We start from the raw sequence: 23,650 nt of genomic DNA on the forward strand, positions 1-23,650 counted from the left end.
TCGCACTATTTTATGGCGCGCATGTGTATGTTCTGTCTGCGAGGCTATTCGGTGGCGGGTGGATGATGACGTAAGAAGCGCATCGCGGCTTACTAGGGGTTTTTCGAAATACAGTACCTTTCTTTTTTTAAATGCAATAAGCCAAGGATAAACTCCCTCGAGTGGCTGTCAACACCTTTCTTTTTCAAAAAATGCAATATGCCAAGGATAAACCGAATATTCAGCTTCCTGACAATCAGATCCAGGCACAGGCGGCATCGATTCTTCTGTTTTGTTTTAGCTACAAAATATTAGCTGTGAAATAAGCTTAGATATACTTTCACGGTTAAATAAAGGTTGAAAAAAATATGAAATTGTGAAGATCTAATGTTTTGTCAAATACGTGACACCATATCCAATTATTCACATCCATCTATTCGCATCATCAATAAATTAAGGTCATAAAGATTATCTAAAACTACATATAATGACAAAAAATATCTAAGTAATGCAAAAATGAGGGACAGGAATGCAGTCACAAGACTAAGAATCAGCTGCCACAAACTACATATTGAGACGGGAAGACATACCCGCACTCCTCTAGAACAACGATTATGTAAACATTGTACTTTGAATAGAATAGAAGACGAATGTCATTTGTGGTAGAATGTGGATTGCCTACCAAAGAAAGAAATGAACTGTATAACCTTGTAGAAAACCTTTTTTAGAGGGGGAGGTAAGGAAGTGTATTGGGTTACCCTTCAAGCTATACCCCTCTACAGTTGTTTTTATTGTATGTTTTACCACCATATATACACCTTATCAACGCTACAAAACATTACTCATTGGAAACAGACACAAGAATTGGAAACGGTAAATAAGAAGAACGCATCATACGCTCGAATGATTTGCCGCTCAAATATTACAGTTGCTGCACCAACAGACCTCGTAGTCAAAAGACAGGCGCCATTTTGAACTTCTCTAGAATTCAGACTTCACCGAGAATGGCAAAAGCATGTGAGACTAAGGGTAGAAGGAAAATCTAATTATGGAGTGCATGTAAGCAACCTCTTCAATTGGAATTGTGTTTAACCCTCAAACACCCTTTTGCGACTGAAATGACTGAACGGGGTCAAAAATGTTTTGTTCAGTAAAATCTTCCTTTTCATTTTTTTCGCTGATTGCTAATCCATACGTTGCTTCATCAACGTAAGAGGAATGTTTTGGCATGTTAAGGTATGAATTATTCCCGTTCATTATCATAATTTATGCAAAATGATCATAAGGACCACGTTTTTGTAATGTAATGTAAATGTAAATTGATATTACGGTAATATCAATTTACATGTGCATCATCCTCTGAAAATTTGGTGGTCATACAATAAGTAGTTTAGGAGTTACAGAGGGCAGGTCTCAAAAACAGCACATTACTTTTTGACCCCAGTGGAATCACTCCAGACTGTCTTCCATAATGTCAACAGTATTGTGCCAATCTCCCCAGAAAATTAGGAGAGGTTAGAATAGCTGCCTACTGACGAAGTCACGGAAGGAATTTTTTTTCGATCAAACATGTTCAAATGGCACGACAAAATCCACGCCTGGGGTCAAAAATGACCCCACTCGGGTGTCTGAGGATTAAATGAATCTTCCATCCCCTATTCGATAAAACAGTCTTGTTCCTTAAGCCAAAATTAGCTATTCAAGCGGGGACACACCTATGTTCCGAACGCCCTATGTTCCGAACGCCCTATGTTCCGAACGCCCTATGTTCCGAACGGGTACTTATAAAGGCTTGCTGGACGGATTGCAGCGCTATTTGCTCTTCATCTAAATGAGGCCCGTGAACTTCAAAAAGTGATTAGGACACATTGGGACATAGAGTACCTAATGCAAGTATCAAATTGTACGGGCCGGATTTAATAAACGAGCCACGAGGGGGTCTAACCCTTCAAGAGCGGGTAGGAAAGGGGACTTATAAAGGCTTGCTGGACGGATTGCAGCGCTATTTGCTCTTCATCTAAATGAGGCCCGTGAACTTCAAAAAGTGATTAGGACACATTGGGACATAGAGTACCTAATGCAAGTATCAAATTGTACGGGCCGGATTTAATAAATGAGCCACGAGGGGGTCTAACCCTTTAAGAGCGGGTAGGAAAGGGGACTTATAAAGGCTTGCTGGACGGATTGCAGCGCTATTTGCTCTTCATCTAAATGAGGCCCGTGAACTTCAAAAAGTGATTAGGACACATTGGGACATAGAGTACCTAATGCAAGTGTCAAATTGTACGGGCCGGATTTAATAAACGAGCCACGAGGGGGTCTAACCCTTCAAGAGCGGGTAGGAAAGGGGACTTATAAAGGCTTGCTGGACGGATTGCAGCGCTATTTGCTCTTCATCTAAATGTGGCTCGTGAACTTGAAACAGTGATTAGGACACTCTGGGACAAAGAGTACCTAATGCAAGTGTCAAATTGTACGGGCAGGGTTTAATAAACGAGCCACGAGGGGGTCTAACCCTTCAAGAGCGGGTAGGAAAGGGGACTTATAAAGGCTTGCTGGACGGATTGCAGCGCTATTTGCTCTTCATCTAAATGTGGCTCGTGAACTTGAAACAGTGATTAGGACACTCTGGGACAAAGAGTACCTAATGCAAGTGTCAAATTGTACGGGCAGGGTTTAATAAACGAGCCACGAGGGGGTCTAACCCTTCAAGAGCGGGTAGGAAAGGGGACTTATAAAGGCTTGCTGGACGGATTACAGCGCTATTTGCTCTTCATCTAAATGTGGCTCGTGAACTTGAAACAGTGATTAGGACACTCTGGGACAAAGAGTACCTAATGCAAGTGTCAAATTGTACGGGCAGGGTTTAATAAACGAGCCACGAGGGGGTCTAACCCTTCAAGAGCGGGTAGGAAAGGGGACTTATAAAGGCTTGCTGGACGGATTGCAGCGCTATTTGCTCTTCATCTAAATGAGGCCCGTGAACTTCAAAAAGTGATTAGGACACATTGGGACATGGAGTACCTAATGCAAGTATCAAATTGTACGGGCCGGATTTAATAAACGAGCCACGAGGGGGTCTAACCCTTCAAGAGCGGGTAGGAAAGGGGACTTATAAAGGCTTGCTGGACGGATTGCAGCGCTACTTGCTCTTCATCTAAATGAGGCCCGTGAACTTCAAAAAGTGATTAGGACACATTGGGACATGGAGTACCTAATGCAAGTATCAAATTGTACGGGCCGGATTTAATAAACGAGCCACGAGGGGGTCTAACCCTTCAAGAGCGGATAGGAAAGGGGACTTATAAAGGCTTGCTGGACGGATTGCAGCGCTATTTGCTCTTTATCTAAATGTAGCCCGTGAACTTCAAAAAGTGACTAGGACACATTGGGACATGGAGTACCTAATGCGAGTGTCAAATTGTACGGGAAATTTAAATAGTATTTAGAAATAGTAATAGAAATTGTGTTTCGCAGGACGGAACGAACGATACGCGATGGGGGTAACCCAGATTTATCCCCAGCGCAATGTTCCTACAGTCGATGTCTGTTTTTATTTCGTACTAATGATGTGATGATTATGTAATAAGACTTGCAATTGAATTGTAAATAAAGGTCTTCATTTGAGCACAATCCTTCCATTTCCATAATATCCCGAACTTGAGAGCCTTCACGGTCCAACGACCTTTAAACTCACAAGGCTGCTGGCGTCAGTCTTGTTTACAAATACGAGTTGAGGGTTGAAATGTGATGATTAATGAAAATTGTTGGATTTTTTTGTAGCGTTAACAAATTATCTTCACCTTCCGAATATTTTTACAATTTCTTGGCATGACTTCCAGTGTGCCCGTTTGAAACATATAACAGCGAGCAGATTATTATTGGGATGAACACTTCTGACCGTTTCAAGCTTAAGGGACATATCCAATATTTTGTGAAACACTTTTCTGTTACACAACGGATCATAATCACGATTCGTTGAAAATGACAAAATCTGAATATTTATTCCAATGGTCTCAAGACTTTATGTTTAATCTTGAGATTTTATGAGACATTCTTCAGATGTCTTATAGTCATCTCAATATGTTTCATAAATTCTCAAGATGGAACAGAAAAAGTCTCAAGATTTTCCAAGATGCTTTCAGAACATCCCAATACCTTTTATAGCATCTCAAGATGCTTTGAAAAAAAATCAAGATTGTCTCATAAAATCTCAAGAATGTCTCATAAATTCTCAAAACCATAAAAGAATCTTGCGATGATATCGAAATCGGTTACATGAAGAATTTGGTGAAATCACTTTTTGTTACAAATTTCTAGTCATCCTTCTTCGTAACGTAAGTTTAAGTTAAAAACTTGCGACAGGCATAAAAAGGGACCTAATTTGAGGAATCAGTTGAGACATAGGCTACTAGGACAAACTCCCAGCTTGTATCATGTCGACCTCAACGGTAAGACGAATAAATCACTGAGAAAATTTGATTTGCGAAAACGCGTTTTTCAACAGGTGATGCATTCTGGCTCAGTCAGGACAACGGACAATTAAACTTTGTGTATCAAAAACACGGAACATTCCCGAGACTGATTTTTGAAAAAGTATTGAACTTTGGCTAATGCTTGTAGCCTTTTACAGATCGTACTTATTAAGTTGAAAACCTTCCATGCCGCTCTATGGATCATGATGACCCCCACACGCATTCACGCACAGCTTAAGTTTAAGAATCAACAAAAAAGTTCGTTTTTACATAATATTCCCCTGGAAACATGAGAGGATACAATGTTTATTACGACACTAGGCCACAACATTGGGGCAAATGGCAATAAGTGAGTGTCCTAATCACTGTTTCAAGTTCACGGGCCTCATTTAGATGAAGAGCAAATAGCGCTGCAATCCGTTGAGCAAGCCTTTTTGTGTACCCTTTTCTTTCCGCTTTTGACTGTTAGACCCCCGAGGATCGTTCATTAAATCCGGCCCGTTAAATTTAATACTTGCATTAGATACTCTATGTCCCAGTGTGTCCTAATCACTTTTTGAAGTTCACGGGCCTCATTTAGATGAAGAGCAAATATGCTGCAATCCGTCCACCAAGCCTTTATAAGTCCCATTTCCTACCCGCTCTTGAAGGGTAAGACCCCCCGTGGCTCGTTTATCAAATTCGGCTCGTACAATTTGATACTTGCATTAGGTACTCTATGTCCCAATGTTTCCTAATCACTGTTTCAAGTTCACGGGCCTCATTTAGATGAAGAGCAAATAGCGCTGTAATCCGTCCAGCAAGCCTTTATATGTACCCCTTTCCTACCCGCTTTTGAAGGGTAAGACCCCCGTGGCTCGTTTATTAAATCCGGCCCGTACAATTTGACACTTGCATTTGGTACTCTTTGTTTCAGAGTGTCCTTATCACATTTTGAAGTTCACGGGCCACATTTAGATAAACAGCAAATAGCGCTGCAATCCGTTGAGGAAGCCTTTATAAGTCCCCTTTCCTACCCACTCTTGAAGGGTAAGACCCCCCGTGGCTCGTTTATTAAATCCGGCCCGTACAATTTGATACTTGCATTAGGTACTCTATGTCCCAGAGTGTCCTAATCACTTTCTCAAGTTCACGGGCCTCATTTAGATGAACAGCAAATAGCGCTGCAATCCGAACGACCTACGTTCCGAACATAGGGCGTTCGGAACATAGGGCGTTCGGAACATAGGGCGTTCGGAACATAGGGCGTTCGGAACATAGGGCGTTCGGAACATAGGGTGTTCGGAACATAGGTGTGTAACCATTCAAGCAACTGGATAAAATTTTGAAACAGTCAGACCTTTCAGACAGCATCCGCTATCTTTAGCTTTCGTCAGTGACTACAGTAAGATCTGGTAGAACTAGGTTTTATACCAAAACTATGAATAGATATGTTAATGAAGGGGGAGCGGGTTGTCCCAAGTGCCCGAAAGTTCAAGGGGAGGGACCGGTTAACGGACATGCGCACAAAGCCCAGTTTGTATGTCCACCTATATTTCCTTATTATTTTTGAGAATTTTTCCTGGTCAAATCTTTGGTCAATTTTGGCCAGTTTTTCAGGCAGGGATACCAGACATGTGTTTACTTTTCAAATCCAGAAAGAAATTGTGACCTTTGACCTTTGTTGTGGTATAGAATTACATCATTTGGGATGGCATTTCCCCCCTACTACACCAGCGATTCCCAGCTGCAGGGGACAAGATCAGTGTTTGTTTTCGTTCAACACAGGGTCTAGTGCGTTACAATGCAAGAGTCGAATCCCGGCTTTTTCCAAAAACGGCAACTAACATGTTTAGCAGCCCAGTGGATGGAAGTTTTTGGAGATTGAAACACTGTTAAGTGTACTTTGAAGCCTGTTTTTGTTCCTTGTTTTGTACATAATCTGATGGACGTCTGTTCAGCTACTCCCTCCCCTTCAACGCTTCTTGTTCCTTCTTTCGTGAGTTTCTCGAGTGCTGAAAATAGCATACTGAAGAGCAGGTTTCCAGACATCAACATTCCTGGGAACGAGACCCTGACGCAATACGTCACACAGCACTTCGATGACTATGGGAACGATGTCGCGATCGTGAGTATTCAACGTTACATGAGTGTGCAAAATATTGTACATTTTCTAATTATTCTGGGACTGTGGCTGCTTTAGAATTAGATACAATATGTCCCAAATATTGATCCATGCATACTCGCTAGCTGAAATTGGTAGTATAAGAGTATTGAAAAATACTGAATAAAGTCGAAATTAAACCTGTCGAATTCCTTCTCAAGGGCTGTCATTTCCTACAATTACGAATGATATCTTAGTATAAAATTATATATAGATAGTACCCTTCAGACCCGGGTCTAAGATTGTACATGGTGAAGTAGACAAAGACAGTTGGGTGCCAAAATTCAAAATACAGACGACCGAGTTACGCAAACACCTACTGCTTAAGTATTCATTATCCCGATGTACCGCCAACTGCAAGACTCGATTCGACGCGTTGGCAGCGCCCTCACGCGGATGGGATTCAAACAGCATGACGTGTTGGCTTTCTTCTGTCCGAATGTGCCGGAATACGCCATGGCATTCTTCGGGGTTGCGTCTGTAGGAGGTCTTGTGACGACTGCAAACCCAACATATAATGCAGGTTTTGCATTTTACAAAACTCAGTGTTGACCTTTGTCGTTGTAAAAGGCGAAATCATCTTTTTCTAAAAAGCAGACTACACAGTGAAAAACTGACAATGTAGTATCATCCTCTTAGCTACATGTATCTAACAAGCACTCATTGAAACTACATTGGAAAACTGTATAAAATGAATGCAATCATTTTAACTTTCTTGTTTGTTTGTTTTTTTTGTTTTTGTTTTTTTTTCAATTTACGGTCCGGACAGATGAGTTGAAATATCAAAAAAAAAAAAAAAAGGCAGCCAAACGCAAATGTCCAAACGTGAAAGTGAGTAAAAGATACACCTTAATTTCATGTCCTGCGTGATTGTCCTCTACACTGTTGTAAAAGAAAACGGAAATGTCATATTTTTACTGGGGGGTGTTTGGAGAACAACCTTATCTGCATAGGAGAAAATTGATATGGCCGAAGCAAACGTTTCTTTTTTTTTCAAGATGTGAAAGCAAACTACAGCTTTTCTAGGTAATATGCGATTTGGCATTTTTTTTTTCTTTTCAGGATATTTTCGTTGTCGGAGGTACCGTGCCGGGATGCCGGTCCTTCTCCGAACTCCTAAAGGATGACGGTTCGGCCTTCCCCGAAAACATCGCCGTGAACGTGAAGGACGACATCGCGGTGTTGCCGTACTCCAGCGGAACTACAGGCTTGCCGAAGGGGGTCATTCTGACTAACAACAACATTGTCGCGAACCTCAGACAAATCAGGTAGGTTCATCTGATATACTGTACGGCCGGGCGTGGAGTGTGTTTGATCACGTGACCTTCTCACTCCTCAAGTGGGTGCCATGGCAACGAATCCTGTCGGCCATATTGGTGCCCTACTAGTTGCTGGTTCACTAAGTTTTCACTGAAGTGCGATTCAGGGTCAGGTCAAATTCGTTGTACGTTCGCCGTGCAACCGCAAACAGGCCATCCTTTTGATAGTTGTAACGGGGGGTGCCCAAATATCGGACGTTTTTTTACGCGCTGGAACTCACGGCGCTCCATTGCTGGTTGCCAGAGAATGGTCATGTTTTTTTTTAATGAATGAATTTTGAACACATTCATCTAAAGGCCATACTTGGACAAAAAATGTATTCATACCGTTCATGGGCCCTTCATGCTCCGCGTTACATGCGGAAGACGCTGTGAGACATTTTCACGAATGTACCTTCTGATTTAGTGCTACGCCAGATAGTGTGCCTAACTTAGCACGCTTTGTTAATTTTGCTCTCTTCGGAAGTTGGTGATGAAGTTAGGGAAATGTAAATAAGGCTTGAAGTCTGCTATATTCTAGCTTTCTTTTGACCGAAAAATTTTGACTGTGTGCACTTCTCACGTCATGTGAGAAGGACTATATCTAGCGCATCCCAGCTCATGTTCCCACGAGAAATAGGCTACTACGCGGCCCGACGTACGTATTGAATGCGGCCCGACTTACGAAATCATTACGAAAAAACGACACCGCTTACATCCGTCTTACATCTGGGAAATATCTTCGCCATCTCTGTATTCAGTTTCCTTTTCATAGACGGTGCCAATCACATGTTAGAGCGTAACAAAACTGTGCGTTGAATCGTTCCGCCACCATCGCGGCCCAAAAAAATGGCAGGAAAACAACGTCGTCAGACGACAGCAATGTTTACGTTGTTTTTCTTTGGTCGGTTTTCTTCTCAACAAACAAATAAAGACCCTTTTTGTGTTATTTTTCTTATGTGTATGATAGCTGTGTGACTTATGTATCTGCTTGGCACAGGTCGTATATTGAGGTGCCGGGCCGTCTAGCTACGCAGTGACCCTATACTTAGCGCTACCATCATTATTGTCAAAATACTACTTTTCGACAAAACAAGAAATGAATATGTACACATATGTTTTGAATGTAAATGACAATTATGTGCATGAACTTGGGTTATTTACCTTCCTTATCAGCATAGTCATTGGACACAAACACGGCGTACTTATGCAAAATAAGATCAGTAAAAAATCCGTGCGATGTTACGGCGCGTGCGATGTCAGGGCGCCCCCCGTTACTTGTTATTTTGTTTTGTTGTGACCTGTACTTAGCCAAGTAAGGCAGAAATGTGCAATGAAGGTCTTCATTCATCAATACACTATCAATGAAAAAATATGCATCTACAACATCGAAAGCACAGCAGAGAAATGAGAAGGGAAGGCGGAGCAGTTCGAACTGTTTCAGTTAAGCAGGACGTCACATTACAATTAGACTATGTGGTAAGCCTTTGGTAACCCATTGAAAACGCACTTAAAGCCATTTCCCCACATTTTCCCGACTTGGATACGCCACAAAAACTTGAAACGACCTGAGCGCTGACTCGCGATTTTTACTTTATCGGGTCTGGGGACGTCAGTTGAGGAAAATCGTTATTGCTAGCCGCGGGAAGGAGTCTGCGTTCCCTTGGCTTTTCAAAGGAAAGGGGATTACGTTGTTGTCGTACGTCCAGTAAAATTTCGGGTGAAAGAAAGAAAGGCGATTAATATTTTCGCGCAAGGGTAATTCACACGTCCCTGAATAGGCTCCGACATCTGGTTTATTTCAGGAGTTAGGCCATGTTGATTTGATTTTATTGATGACATCCTCTAGGAACCCAAAACTGATGCGAGCGCTCGATTTTTAAAGGAAGGTTGAACCAAGGGCATTATATAATGTCCTTGGTTGAACAAATGACTTATCACACAGAGTATACCAAATAATAAATTCTTCATTTGTGTTCTTTCATATTTTCTTTGACTTTGGAATTAACATTGGCATTAAACGTCATTACTATCTGTTCTCCGAAATATCTATATATTGTAATTTGCGGCATACATTTGCTCATTTTGCATATGATTTACAGTATGGTCCAAAACTAATGGGGGGGGGGCAGTCGAAAATGGGCGCGCAGATGTCATCCGTATTACTGTTTCCAACTGAAAAAAGAAATAACGCGTCTGCTAGGGTCGGCATCGGAGGCAAGACTGAAACTATCTCTAGAATCAATATAGGTATTTTTCTATAGAAGGTTGGTAAAGTTGGTAAAGTATTGTCGGATCTTAAGTAAAGAGTTCCGGATCAGGTTGAATTGGGGAGGGAGGCCGATACGTGAGGTCCCCCGTTTTCAGATAAAAAAACATGCATCTTAGAGTGATCTTTAAACGTCGTCGATTAAAGGGTACCTTAAAGTAAAAGAAAAAAAAGCACTGAACAACAGAGGGTGCTTTATTCAGGGACAGAAACATTTCGTTTGCGTGTAACTTAACTAATGTTGTTTATAACTGATCAAACACACCACGAACAACAAACAAACTAAAGTTTATAACATTGCGGCGAAGTACTGTAGCTAGCTTAAAGTACCGGTAACAAAAACAAACGCGTTACCTAAGCGTTACCTGTATTTTTTTATCTTTTACTTTATTATATTAGTAAAAACGGGCGGTTCCGTATTTTTCCTCGCCTTCTGACAACATGCGTTTAAACATATCTTTACTACATTTTTACTAAGCAAACTTTGTGCCATCTACGATGCTGGCGTGGATACAATGGCTTGGATACACAGCTACCTAACGGGCAGAAAGTAACGCGTAGTCGCCAATAACCAGCAAAGCATGCGCATGTAGCCTGACGTCACATCAGGAGTACCACAAGGGGGGGTCCTATCACCATATCTTTTCCTCGTGTACATATCGTCACGAGCACCTGCACGTACAACATCACCTATGCAGACGACATTGGACTGTCTAGAGCGTTCACATGTAACACTGTCGAAAGCGACCCAAGTATACAAGCAGAAGCCACGGAGCTAGATACCTGGGTAGAGAAGAAGAACATGATTGTGAATGGTGATAAGTCTTACGAGCTGAGAATTTGTTTTCCCCCAAACCCTCCTTCTCCACCTCCTGCCATCCTTGGAGGTTGTTGAATGTGCCACATATCTTCATTTCAAACTCCACCGCATTCTTTGCTGGGACATCCAAATCACTTACATGGCAAAGAAAGGCTCAACGCGTATACACTTTCTTCGCATACGGGTGTCCCACCAGAGGACATGGAAACAGTTTATTCCACTCCGATACGGCCAGTGCTAGAGTGCACAAATGTCGTGTACGTATATGCTTTAACAAAAAACACACCACCACTCTGGTAGCAGTACAGGGAAGGTCAACGAAAATCATCTACACCAACAGCATCCATACAATCCTTAAGGGAAGACGGGAGACGGCATGCGCTGCTAAAACACTCTTCACCCAAAGGGCGGAATGTCAACCAGCCCCTGCACTCCACGATTTAAAACGACAGACACCATAACACCCGACGGTCCTATCTAGACGGAGGGGGGGGGGGCTAAAAGTGCCCGCGCCAACTTTGACATCGTATAACTACCAAACGACGTATGGTATGACAACCAAACTTTGTGACTTTACCTAAAATTTAGTTGGCAACAATAATATGAGAAAAGTATAAGATTATCATTTTTTGTGTTGCCAGGGCAACGGGTTTCTGAAGAGGCATTTTATGCTAATTTCACTAATTTCGATTTAAACATAGTTGTTTCCAATGTTTTATTGCTCAACCACACTAGTTTCCTACATGTATGACATCATATGTGATTTAATGCAACTGTCATGATTCAATATTCATAAATTATGCTAAGTTGATGACGTCATCGCTCAAAATCCAAGATGGCGGACAAAATCATTATTTTCGATATAAACAGTTTTTTTTGCCTTTAGATTCATCACAACCTGGGATTTTCTTAACCAGAAACATTCAGATAATGTTTTTAGTCTATTTTGATTGTTATTTGGGGTCATAGATGGAAAAAATTGTATTTTGAAAAATTTCAAAATGGCCGATCCAAGATGGCGGAACCCAGGGGGTCGCTAAGAACACCTGACGTCATTCTTCGACGTCATTTTGACGTCAACTTAGTAACTACTGACGTCTAATGTCTTGGCATACCTTAAAATCAATAATACACACTAATTTGTCTAATACTTTTAGATATTATGGGAATATTATGGGAATTCCCTATTTAGCCAATAAAATCACATCGATGACGTCATAATTACGTCATAATACGTCATAACGTCACCAAAATTACAGGAAATATAAATCCTACGTGAACATCATTCCCTGCAAATTTGGTGATAATAGAGCATACCGTTCGGAAGTTATGAAGGGGGGGGGGGTCGGAAGAGCCCCCCCCCCCCCGTCCAAGAAGTCTCAAAAAAGCCCGGTCTAGATAGGGTTAAGGAACCAACACCATTTCTCCACACCAACATTCAGAACTGGAAGACTGACAAACTCCTTGTTATTTCAGGCAACGAGCGTCAGTAGTCAGGATATGTAAATGACGCGCCTGCACGTCTCTGCCTTTTAACGAACCTATCCACGAACACTAGTAATCTTTAACTGTACAAGAACACTAGTAATCTTTCACCTTAAATGTCGTTTTAATGTGTATCTGAATATGTCACCTATTGTGCAATTCAGCCACTTTGCATGGCTGACAAGCAATTTGAATAAAAAGTTATGAGGTTACTGATATTCACAACTTTTCAATGTATATGCTCCTACTGAACGGGTAGAACAATATTTCCATCCCTTACTGTGTTAAAGCCGGCGTCACAATTCATGCGAGCGTCGGCCGACTTTGTAGATCGCCCGAAGCTCGCCGAATTTCAAAATCGCCCGAGCGTCGACCGTATTTTTCTATGAAAATCTAGGGGGGCGTCCGTCGAACACTAAAAACTAAAAATCCCCCATGAGATGATACCGTCTCTTGGACATGGACGAATTCAGTATAGACTAACCTGGTAAAAGGCCAATATTTGGATGAACTTTTATTTCTAAAAATCCCCCGAAGCCCGCGTAATCGACAGGACGTCGGCCGTACTTCGGCCGAAAATGCACATTTGAAGCTCGCCAACACGTCGGCCGAGCTGAATTTCTCGCCGAGCCGAAGAACGCCATCCACAGAGGTACCAATACAAATGGAAGCGTAAACACCTTGACCGCGCATCTAGTGGTCTTGATTTTGGGCTTATCATCTTCGCCGAGTACTATAGTACTCGGGAAAGATTATGTTTTTGGTTGACCCAGCTGTTTGGTGGGACTGTATGTATGTCAAGAGCATAACTCAAGAAACCTTTGATGAATCTTTGTGATTTTTGGTAGGTGTGTAGTGGTTGTGCAAAGAAAGGTCAAGTTCAAAACTGGTTCACCTTGCCTTTTTCAACAGTACTGCAGTGGACTTTTAATTTTTGTTTGTATGTAGGCAAAAAAAGTGACGGAAACGTTGATGGATCCTCATGATTTTTTGTAGGTGTGTAGATGTTGTGGAAACGGAGATCAAGTTCAAAACTGGTTACCCTGACATTTTCGTTCAGTACTGCAGCGGACTTTGTGTGGATGTGGACAACATAACTCCAGAAGCTGTTTATGGTTCTGTATGATATTTAGTGGATGGGTAGGGTTTACAGAAAGGAAGGTCAAGTTCGATAATGGGTCTTCTAGTGGGTACCTAAGGTACGGCAGCGGAGCTTCAAAATTTTGGAGCATATTTTCTGAAAGTGCTATGGTCATGATTTTTGTGTGGTAGATAGCTCATGCAACAAGAATCAAGTTTGGTAAGTTTGGGCCCCCTAGCGTCTTGTTTGGAAGTTTGGCCCCCTAGCGTCTTGTTTGGAACTGCAGTGGGTCAACAGAGGACCTTGCCTAAAAGTATAAATAAACAAATGGGGCACATAAATAAACAGATTGGTCAGTCTGCACTCAAAGCAGATGTGTGGGTCCGGTTGGTTTTTTTCGTGTTCAGTTTAGGCATTTTTTTGTCCAACACACGGTTGGAGACATAACGAAAAGGGGACAAATTAGAAAGCCTGACAAAAACACCTAAAAACATGTCAAGAACCAGCCGGGCCCATTCCTCTGATCAGAGAGTTCACTGCACCAAAACTGCACCACTGCTAGGTATTACCTACATGTACTAGTAGCACACAAATCAACGTGGGGGAGGTAGGTGAAATAAAGCTCTGTAGGTCTTATAGCTGAATGAATTATCCTTTCATCCCATACAAAGCTACTTTACTTTACTTTTACTTTACTTTACTTTACTTTAGAATAAATGTGCAGTCTCCAATCGAAACCCTGATCGAACCCCAGAACAAAGTGGGGTGTGCCCTTAAGGGTCTGTGAGGGGAGGGACTATCCGTTTCACGAAACTCTGGAGGACGGGAGACAGGGACCATTCATTTTACACGACGTTAGAGGTTTTGGAAGGAAAGAGCACCTATTTCCATTACGTAAATTTAGGGGAGGGGAGAGAGAGGGTCCATCTTACTCGAAGTTGAGGGTCTTGGAAGGAAGGGAACAGCTATTTCAGTGGGGGATGGGGGAAAGGGACCATTCATCTCATATTACGTTGAGGGTCTGAAAAGAGAACATGAACTTTGAGGAATGTGAGAGAGTTCATTCTCAAGAGCTTTCCACTTGGAATGGGGCGAAAGGTCCGGGAAGGGTGGGACTTTCTATTTCACATTGGGTAAGTTGACCTTTAGTTGTCTGGGTAGTGAGGGACCATCCATTGTACAAGGGGTCAAGAGCTTTTGAAAAGAGGGACCATTCATATCATTCCACCTTCAGTTAACGGTCAGTGTAGAGAGGGGCCATCCGTTTCACATGGGATGAAGGATCTGGAAAGGGACGAATCATCCTGATTTAATATGGGGTTTAGCTTCTGGGAAAGTCAAGAATAAAGTAAAGGGACTATCCATTTCACACGGGGCAAGCGTCTCGGAAGAAAGGGAGGGACCACACATTTGACATAGACTATAGAGGCTGGAAGAGAGTAACCATGTATTCAAGGTCAGGTTGGAGAGGGAGGGAAATCCATTTCACATCAGAGGGAGAATATGGGAGAAGGGAACATCCATTTCATGCCATTTTGAGGTTGGAGAGGGAGAGAGCATCCATTTTTTCAACATCAAATGTGAAATATAAACTATACATCTGGTTTTAAACAGTTTATTTGATAGCAATTGTTGACAAAACAGAGAAATGCAAAGTGTACAATGTACAAAAAGGCACAAATTGCACTACACCTAAAACAATTACAATCAAAACAGAGGAAGAAGACTTTTTATCTCAAAGCTTGTGTATTTTGGTTTCCAGGACAATTAAGGTGGCCAGTCTTATACTAGAAAAGCCATACAAAACACACGAACTATAAAGGCTAGTTGAGAACAAAAGACCTTTTTCCAAGAAATAATCGATTTGAAGCATTTTACATTTAATGGCTTCAGATCTCACTCTAGATGCCATAGCAACACAGTACATAATTTACAACCGGTGCTTACAGTACTCCGCATAGACCCAAACTGTGTCATTAACAAGAATTTCATCTACAGATTGCTGGGGGCATGACAGGAAGTTAACTTAAGTTGTGATTGTCATTTCAGTTCTAGGTTCAACCTAGAAATGTACAATCCCCTCTGTCTACCAAAAGCATTATCAGCCGAGAGAATCATGATCTCTTGACGGATGGCAAGATGTTCAGTCCATTTTGATGACACCCTGAGTTATGTTGCTGGTGAGGGGTCGAGACATCTCGAGAGCAACGACTACTCCTGCACAGAGGACTCCAGCCTGTCTCTGCGGTATGCAAACCCGATATATTGTTAATTCGGTTCCTGTGGCTATGTCGATGGCCGGGATTACATTCGAAGAAACCGCAAAGTTTAGTGTTTCAGAGATCAGGGATTTCTCTGGTTCTATCAGCTCACAACTACTCAGGCTCTGCAACCACCTGCCTTCCTTCCTGGCCCTGTGCCATATCTTGGTTCGGGACTCCAAGATACGACACAAGGCAAATTATGTCCTGGTCTAGGTCCCCGGCAACCACCAACCAGTCTACATAAACAGAAAGGACAACAGATGGTAGAAGAACCCAAGCAGTCATAAGCCAACAGAACCAGGAAAGTCCCCGTCCTCTGAATCATTGAACTTCACAGCCACCCCGAATGCAATCTCAGCCATAAACACAGTCACAGAGACTGAACCAACAACGTACCGGGCATGCACAACACAGAAACGGGCTGAAGCCTTGCGTGAAAAAGTAGCCACCGCTCACAAAATGCACCGACCCCCTACCAGCAACGGCACTCAGGATATTAACAAAACACACATCAGGCACCCTACCATCAACCAAGAGATTGTAATCATCCCTGCCGACAATGCCTCAGGTACACAGAGGGAATCGTACGTTCAGTTTACGCTATAAATGGAACATCACAAATCATGAACTTCCCATCATGCCAATTACAAGTGAGTCCCAGATAAATTCTGCAATGATGCAAACACTTAGCAATTCCAGCTCCTCTGGCAGGGCGTACACACGAGCACTGGTCTTTCTGGGCGTCACAGCGAAGATGGCGTACTTGGCTTTGGATGACAGCCTCTCACCCAGAAGTCCCATGGCCATGAACATCGGTGTAGTTGATCTGGGCTTTAAGGCATCAATAAGATCCTGCTGAAGCTGCAGAAAGTCGTCAGCTTCTTGTAACTACAAAAAAGTGAAAAACAATGAATTAGGATGAGGCAGACTAAAATATTTTTGCTTTGAATATTTTGAAAAAGGCAGAAATATGCCTTATGTCTGTCAGGAGTGGAATTGGTGACAAATCAGGGAGATTAGTTAATGAAATACTATAATGCCCGCTACATGAATTGTTGATTACTGGTCTCAACTGGTCAAAGTGGATGATACTGGCAAACGTAAACTGTTCAACATTAGTGATAATGGCCTGAACTTGTCAAAAATAGTAGTCTGGGTCGGGTGGGAGTAAACTGTACAGGACCTACTCACAGGTGTTAATCCAACAGTCTCATTGTGAATTCCTCCAGTCCCTTCAGTTTCAGCAGCAGGGCCAGGGTATGTGCTGTATGTGTCAGCTGCCTCACGCCTAAACTGTTCATCCAGTCCTAAGTTGGAAAAGAAAAACACAATGTATTAGGACATTTGAATAAAAGTTAGGAAATCTCCAAGCACATATTTCGTTTACCAGGAAATGTCCGTGATTCATAAGTAGAGAGTAAAGCGCTGAAAAATCAAAGACGATTGGGTATCCTTAGGTAGAGAGTTCAATTATCAACCTTGCTGTCTGTCTCACCTTAAGAAAAGAGCAACAATTCTTGTAGATAAGCCGGTTGATTCGCTTGACACCTCCTTGGAGTCGTGATGTACTGGATGTTGTCACATAGCATCTTCCGCGATGGTGGTGTTTGGCACAAGGTCCCTTACCCAGCCCCGAAGTACCACGTCTGGACATTTCTGCGATATCGGCACAAGACAGACAAGCATCAGTTGACAAAAAAGCCAAACCATAATATTCATATCCTACATTCAATTCACAATCAGATAAGCAAGTAATTATAAAAAGACTTTTCTAGCAAGCATTATTAGGGTCGAGAAATTTAAAAGATTCTGTCAACTTGCCAACACAAAGGAATAAATCATTCATTGACAAAGACTTGTCCTTTAATAAAAAAATCTGGGTTGTGTCAGCATTTTCAGAACCTGAGTCTAATCTATCTATTCACACAATACGGTACAATACCTTGCCATCTATCTGTGAAAGCCCCATATGTCCATCAGCTCATTTTATTCACGTGTCTCTTCTAGTCCTAAGTTGTGAAGAGAAAAAGATAGAATGCATTAGGACAATTCATATGAACGTCAGGAAGTTTGTTAGTTCTTGGTTCATTCACCTAATTTTCCATGGTACACATTAATACGAAAATTTAAGACGCTCCAAAATCAAAGACGCTTTAAAGTACTCATTATCCTAGCTTATATAACTTAAGTATTACTACTTCATGGAAGATTATTCAGTTAAGTACAACCAAAAGGCACTGGATCACCCCCACAAATCAATGTGACAGTCAGCTAACCTCACCTTTTAGAACAAACACCACATGTCATCGAAGATGGTCTCTGTGACGTCTTGGTACTGCTCTGGAAGTTGTCTTCTCCGGGTTTGTTGCAAAGCCCCCGTTGTGGTGACGGTTGGTGACTGGTGATATGGCGAGAGGGAACATCAATTTCATATGCCAGTTTGAGGGTGAAAACATCCATTTTCTCTATATCTGATGTGTAATATAAATTATACATGGTTACTTGAAAGCAATTATTGACAAAATGGAGGAATGCAAAGTATACAGTATTTTACAAAAAGGCACAAATCACACTAGAATTAAGTCTAAGCTTGGAAAAATGCTAAACGAAAATGCTAAGCTAAAATGCTAACTAATGCTAACTAAGCTTTAATGCGATCGATGAAAGCTGAAAACGTATGTAGTAAATGTTGATGTCAATACATGGTACAGAGGTAGCATTTAATCTTTTTTAGACTAATGAAGTCTTTAAGAAAGTTATTATGCATCGTAAGGCTAAGGAATCGGTCAGATAGATGTTAATATGTTTGTGTAAGTGTGTGTGCGTGCGTGCATGTTAGTATGTCAGTGTGTTAGTCTATGTGTGTGTGTGTGTGTGTGTGTGTGTGTGTGTGTGTGTGTGTGTGTGTGTGTGCTCCAACGTCAGCCTATGTCTTAATATAAGTAGACGAAATTTTATAAGGGTCAGAAGGCTCTACACCATGAACTGACGATATCAACATCTACTAGATTTAAAAAAAGATGCAAAAAAAAGATGAGACAAAAATGAAACTTGACCCTAGCTAACACATAGTAAGCTTAACTACATAAGATTGCTGTAAAATTGTACACCTTGCATTCCATAAAAGTTGATTATCAAAAAACGGATTACTGGGGCATGCAGGAAGTTGATTTGATTTGTGATTGTCATTTTAGCTCTAGGTTCAACTTGAAGCATTATCAGCCGAGAGAATCATGGTCTCTTGATGGATGGCAAGGTGCTGAGTCCATTTTGATGACACCCTGAGTTATGTTGCTGGTGAGGGTCGAGACATCTCGAGAGCAACGACTACTCCTGCACACAGGACTGCAGCCCGTTTCTGCGGTGTACAAACCCGATATATTGTTAATTCGGTTCCGGTGGCTATGTCGATGGCCGGGATTACATTCGAAGAAACCGCAAAGTTTAGTGTTTCAGAGATCAGGGATTTCCCTGGTTCTGTCAGCTCACAACTACTCAGGCTCTGCAACCACCTGCCTTCCTTCCTGGCCCTGTGCCATATCTTGGTTCGGGACTCCAAGATACGACACAAGGCAAATTATGTCCTGGTTTAGGTCCCCGGCAACCACCAACCAGTCTACATAAACAGAAAGGACAACAGATGGTAGAAGAACCCAAGCAGTCATAAGCCAACAGAACTAGGAAAGTCCCTGTTCTCTGACTCATTGAACTTCACAGCCACCCCGAATACAATCTCAGCCATAAACACAGTCACAAAGACTGAACCAACAACACAACGGGCATGCACATCACAGAAACGGGCTGAAGCCTTGCGTGAAAAAGTAGCCACCAGTCACAAAATGCACCGACCCCCTACCAGCAACAATACCCCGGATGTCAACAAAATGCACATCAAACACCCTACCATCAACCAATCAAAACGATAATGATGTAAACACTTATCATAATCCAGGTCCTCTGGCATGGCGTGCACACGACCAACAGTCTTTCTGGGCATCGGAAATAAGATGGCGTTCTTGGTATTGGATGCCAGCCTCTCGCCCAGAATTAGTCCCACCATGAACATCGGTGTAGTTGATCTGGGCTTGATGGCATCAATAAGATCCTGGAGGCTGCAGAGTCATGTCAGCTTCTTGTAACTGCAAAAAAGTGAAAAACAATGAATTAGGATGAGGCAGTGTATCATCGTTTTGCTTTGAATATTTTGAACAAGGCAGAAAGATGCTTTATGTCTGTCATGAGTGGAAAAGATGAGCAGAGGCCATATATTGTAACTATGTCATCTACATTGGTCAAACTGTAACCTGTAAAGTTGAACTGTTCAACGTGAGTGACACTGGCCTGAACTTGATAAACTTTACTGAAAAATAGTAGTTTTGGGTACGTTGTATAGGTTTTCATCTTCTCACCGGTTTTCAGTCTCCTTGTCTTGTGAATTCCTCACATCCCTTTAGTTTCTGCTGGAACACAAGAGGCGAGTAGTACAGACCTCTGGCTCCCACTGTTACACTGCAGCAGGCACAGGGTATGTGCACGTATCGGCTGCCTCACACCCAAACTGTTCATCCAGTTTTTAAGTTGGAAAAGAAAAAAACAATGTATTAGGACGTTTGATTAGAAGTCAGGAAGTTTTCAAGCATACATTTCGTTAACCGGAATGTCTCCGTGCGATTCATTATAAAATATAAAGAAAAAGCCAATTCGTAGATTCACATAACAGCTACACATGTGGAGTGGCAAAGTTGCCAAGACAAGCCGTAAAGAAACCCCGCCTGGGCATTATGCAAATCGAGACAACTTTGAACTTTGAACTTTATTCACCTTTGAAGCGGTGGCACATCGGCAGCGCCGAGTGCTAAAAGTACATACTTAACGCAGATTGAGATATCATAGTTAACCAATATACAAAATCTAGTCGAGAGTATCGAAGAGTAAAAATAAAGTAACAGTATTAGCTGGTGCATGGGAGCCAAAGAAGTTCATAGAAGTAATATTATAGCAGTAAAAATAAAATATAGATAAAATGATAGCAGATAAATGGTAAACCTTAACTAACATTTCAATACCTAGCTGAAGCAGGAAACAATGGAATTTATATACTAAAAACAAACGAAATTGATATGAATAACAATACACAACTCGAGGGGAGTATGATAAACAGTGCCAGCTGGGTGGCAGGTGGATTACTTATTTAACCATAGTGGTAGGGGGGGGGGGGGGCAGGTGAAAATAATATAGATAATAACAGTGGAGTCTTGGCAGTAATCTGGGTGTAAACAGTTAGTGCGAAGAGCTATAACGGGCTAGGTTTACATGAAGCTGTGGTTTGAGGATATGATGTTACATAGTAACTGATAACAATCAACAGAGAGTAGTGAGATTTAACAATGATAAACCATAGTTATCGTGTAACTGTAATAGGCATAACAAAAAGTAGGCTGGGTGACAAATGGTCTACATAAGCAACATAGCTGGTTTTTAGACAATCAATTTGAAAATAATAGTAGAGATCACATGGCGTGGATAGAGTAGTTACATAGATGTAAGGTTGCATAAAACTGAACTTAATTAAAACTGTAGTGAAGTGGAGATGGAACACAGTTGGCCTTAACATCAACTTGTGGTGTTGCAGCTCCTTGTAAGCCATGCGTTGTGGATGTACCTCTTAGCAAGTACATCAATGATTGTATCCCATGGACCCTTGTATCCTAAGAGTAGATGTTGTTTTCATTTCAGTGTTACTAGATGTAAATGCTTCCCATAGAAGAACTCCCCCTGCCTGTGTGAGTTCTGTTTCAAGGTTGGTGAATAGGGAGACTCTTTCTCTGGTATATTTAGGACATATGAATAGGAAATGATGTACTGATTCTTCCTGATCCAGGTTGCAGTTGGTACATTTTCCATTTCCTTTGTATTTTTTCCAGGATAGTTTCCTACCTTCTAGTTCTAAAACTTCTGCTCTGGCTTTGAATTTTAATATACTTCCATCTGTGTTTGTGGAGTCTTTTAGATAGTCTTCAAATCTGGGCTCATGCTTGATACTGATCACAGTCTGTTTACTAGAGGCCATGGTGTCTAAAAAGGTGTCTTTCTGTTGGGCGGTATGTATTCTTAGTGCTGAGTTAACCCAGTGTTTGTTGATGGGTGAGTGGTTACACCATATGTGGTCCAGTCCTATAGATGTGAGAAGATTTTTCATGTGCTTAACCCAGTACCATTGTATAGTTTTCCCTTTCTTCATCATATAAAAAAATTTGAAGAAGTACTAGTTTTGGCCATCTCTGGTCTTCCATTTTTACGAGTCGGTCATAGTATTTTAGTCTAAGTTTGTCCTGTAAGCTTGTAATAGATTCCCATCCAAGTTCACCAAACACATTAGCTTTACTTGTACCATTCGGGGCTTTAAACAGGAATTTGCCAAATTGGTATTGTAAACTTTCAAGGTGGGTCCTGTCCTTAATTGACGAGGGTGCCCAGATACTGCTACCATAGTTTATGCTTGGTACAATGATACTGTTCCATAGTGTGTCACCATAAGTAAAGCGGTTAAAACTGTTGTGGCCTATTATTGTAGACAATGGTCTAGACATAACCGTGAATACAAGCCAGGGGTCTTCACCTTTGACACTGCACATTCCTCCTCGAATCTACGACTGGGCTTATTCACAATCAGATAAGCAAGTAAAAGACAAAGACTTTTCTAGTATGCTTTTTTTGATTAGAAGGCAGTACGTTTCCTAGCGCACATTTTGTTTACCGGGAAATGTCCGTGCGGTTCATTATAAAGTAAAAAGAATAAGCCCATTCGTAGATTCGAATACTCATGTGCAGCGTCGAATCTGAAGGCCCGGAGACGTAAACAAAACTAGTCTAGACGTCTGGGCAGTGTTATGCAAATAGAGACAATGATCTAGACAGTAAAACAAGCCAGGGCCTACACGTTGACACTGCACATGCATCCTCGAATATACGAATGGGCTTCACAATCAGATAAGCGAGTAAAAGACAAAGACTTTTCCAGTATGCGTTGTCCTAAAAGTACAACAATCTGTAACCCTAAGCTTGCCAACACAAAGGAAAGAATCACCTTTTAAAGAACCGCATGTCCTCGGCTGGCTGAGATTTTCTCGGCGACTTGGTAATGCTCTGGAAGTTGTCTTCTTTTCGGGTTTGTCACGAAGCTCCCGGCGTTGCGGTGACGGTAAATCCCAGCTAGATGCCGTGTACAAACATGTCGGTTCACGGTTTTGACGGCAGCAGAAGCCTAAGGTCTTCCCCTGGTGAGAGACAAGCTGTAAGTGACGCACTGACCTCCAGCCTGGCCACGTGAAGCCTTTCTGCACACGGACCGTGGAAAAATACTGATCTGTGATTCGTCCCGGAGAAGAGAAATGTGGCTTGCCATTAGTCACAAGAATGTACTTTTCCCATTGGTTGATATGATTGATCTCGTTACAGAGTCTGTCCCTCATTGGCTATCTATGCTGATGATATTAATTCAAGTAACGTGACCAACAAACGCATGACCTCTGATAGCGATTGAGAACGGTACTGCGACGATCTGTCCGAAAAGGCCTGCGCACCAGTGTTTCTATCACGAAGGACCGCATTGCGAACTCAAATCCACGTGAACACTCCATTTTCTCCTTACCGCAAATTTAAATGCATTTAGTACTGTGTATTGCTAACAGAAAATATATCTAACTAGAGTTCCACGACCTCATACCTTCGCCAAATGATTTTAACCTTTATGACTGACGTATTAGGAGTGTCTCTCATTAATCATAAATCATACTAGTTGATCGTCTTCACCCAAATAACAGACGTTGTCCCAAG

At 41.8% G+C, this 23,650-nt stretch overlaps 1 long non-coding RNA gene across 2 annotated transcripts in view; it reads right to left on the reverse strand.

Moving 5' to 3' along the window:
* LOC136445955 (uncharacterized) overlaps window positions 1-23,198 on the reverse strand; it is a 492,269-nt gene extending 469,071 nt beyond the window's left edge. The window contains exons 1-2 of one of the 2 annotated variants that reach the window (XR_010757469.1): window positions 18,096-19,979; window positions 17,757-17,823 (exon numbers count right to left, since the gene is read on the reverse strand). This is a non-coding gene — a long non-coding RNA (uncharacterized lncRNA). Of the gene's footprint in view, window positions 1-17,756; window positions 17,824-18,095; window positions 19,980-22,901 lie in introns of those variants that run through there. The other variant, XR_010757468.1, reaches the window with a different exon arrangement.
* Window positions 23,199-23,650: the final 452 nt, after the last annotated feature.

The sequence above is a fragment of the Branchiostoma lanceolatum genome, chromosome 12 (genome assembly GCF_035083965.1).
Source record: "Branchiostoma lanceolatum isolate klBraLanc5 chromosome 12, klBraLanc5.hap2, whole genome shotgun sequence".
Taxonomy (NCBI): Eukaryota; Metazoa; Chordata; class Leptocardii; order Amphioxiformes; family Branchiostomatidae; genus Branchiostoma; species Branchiostoma lanceolatum.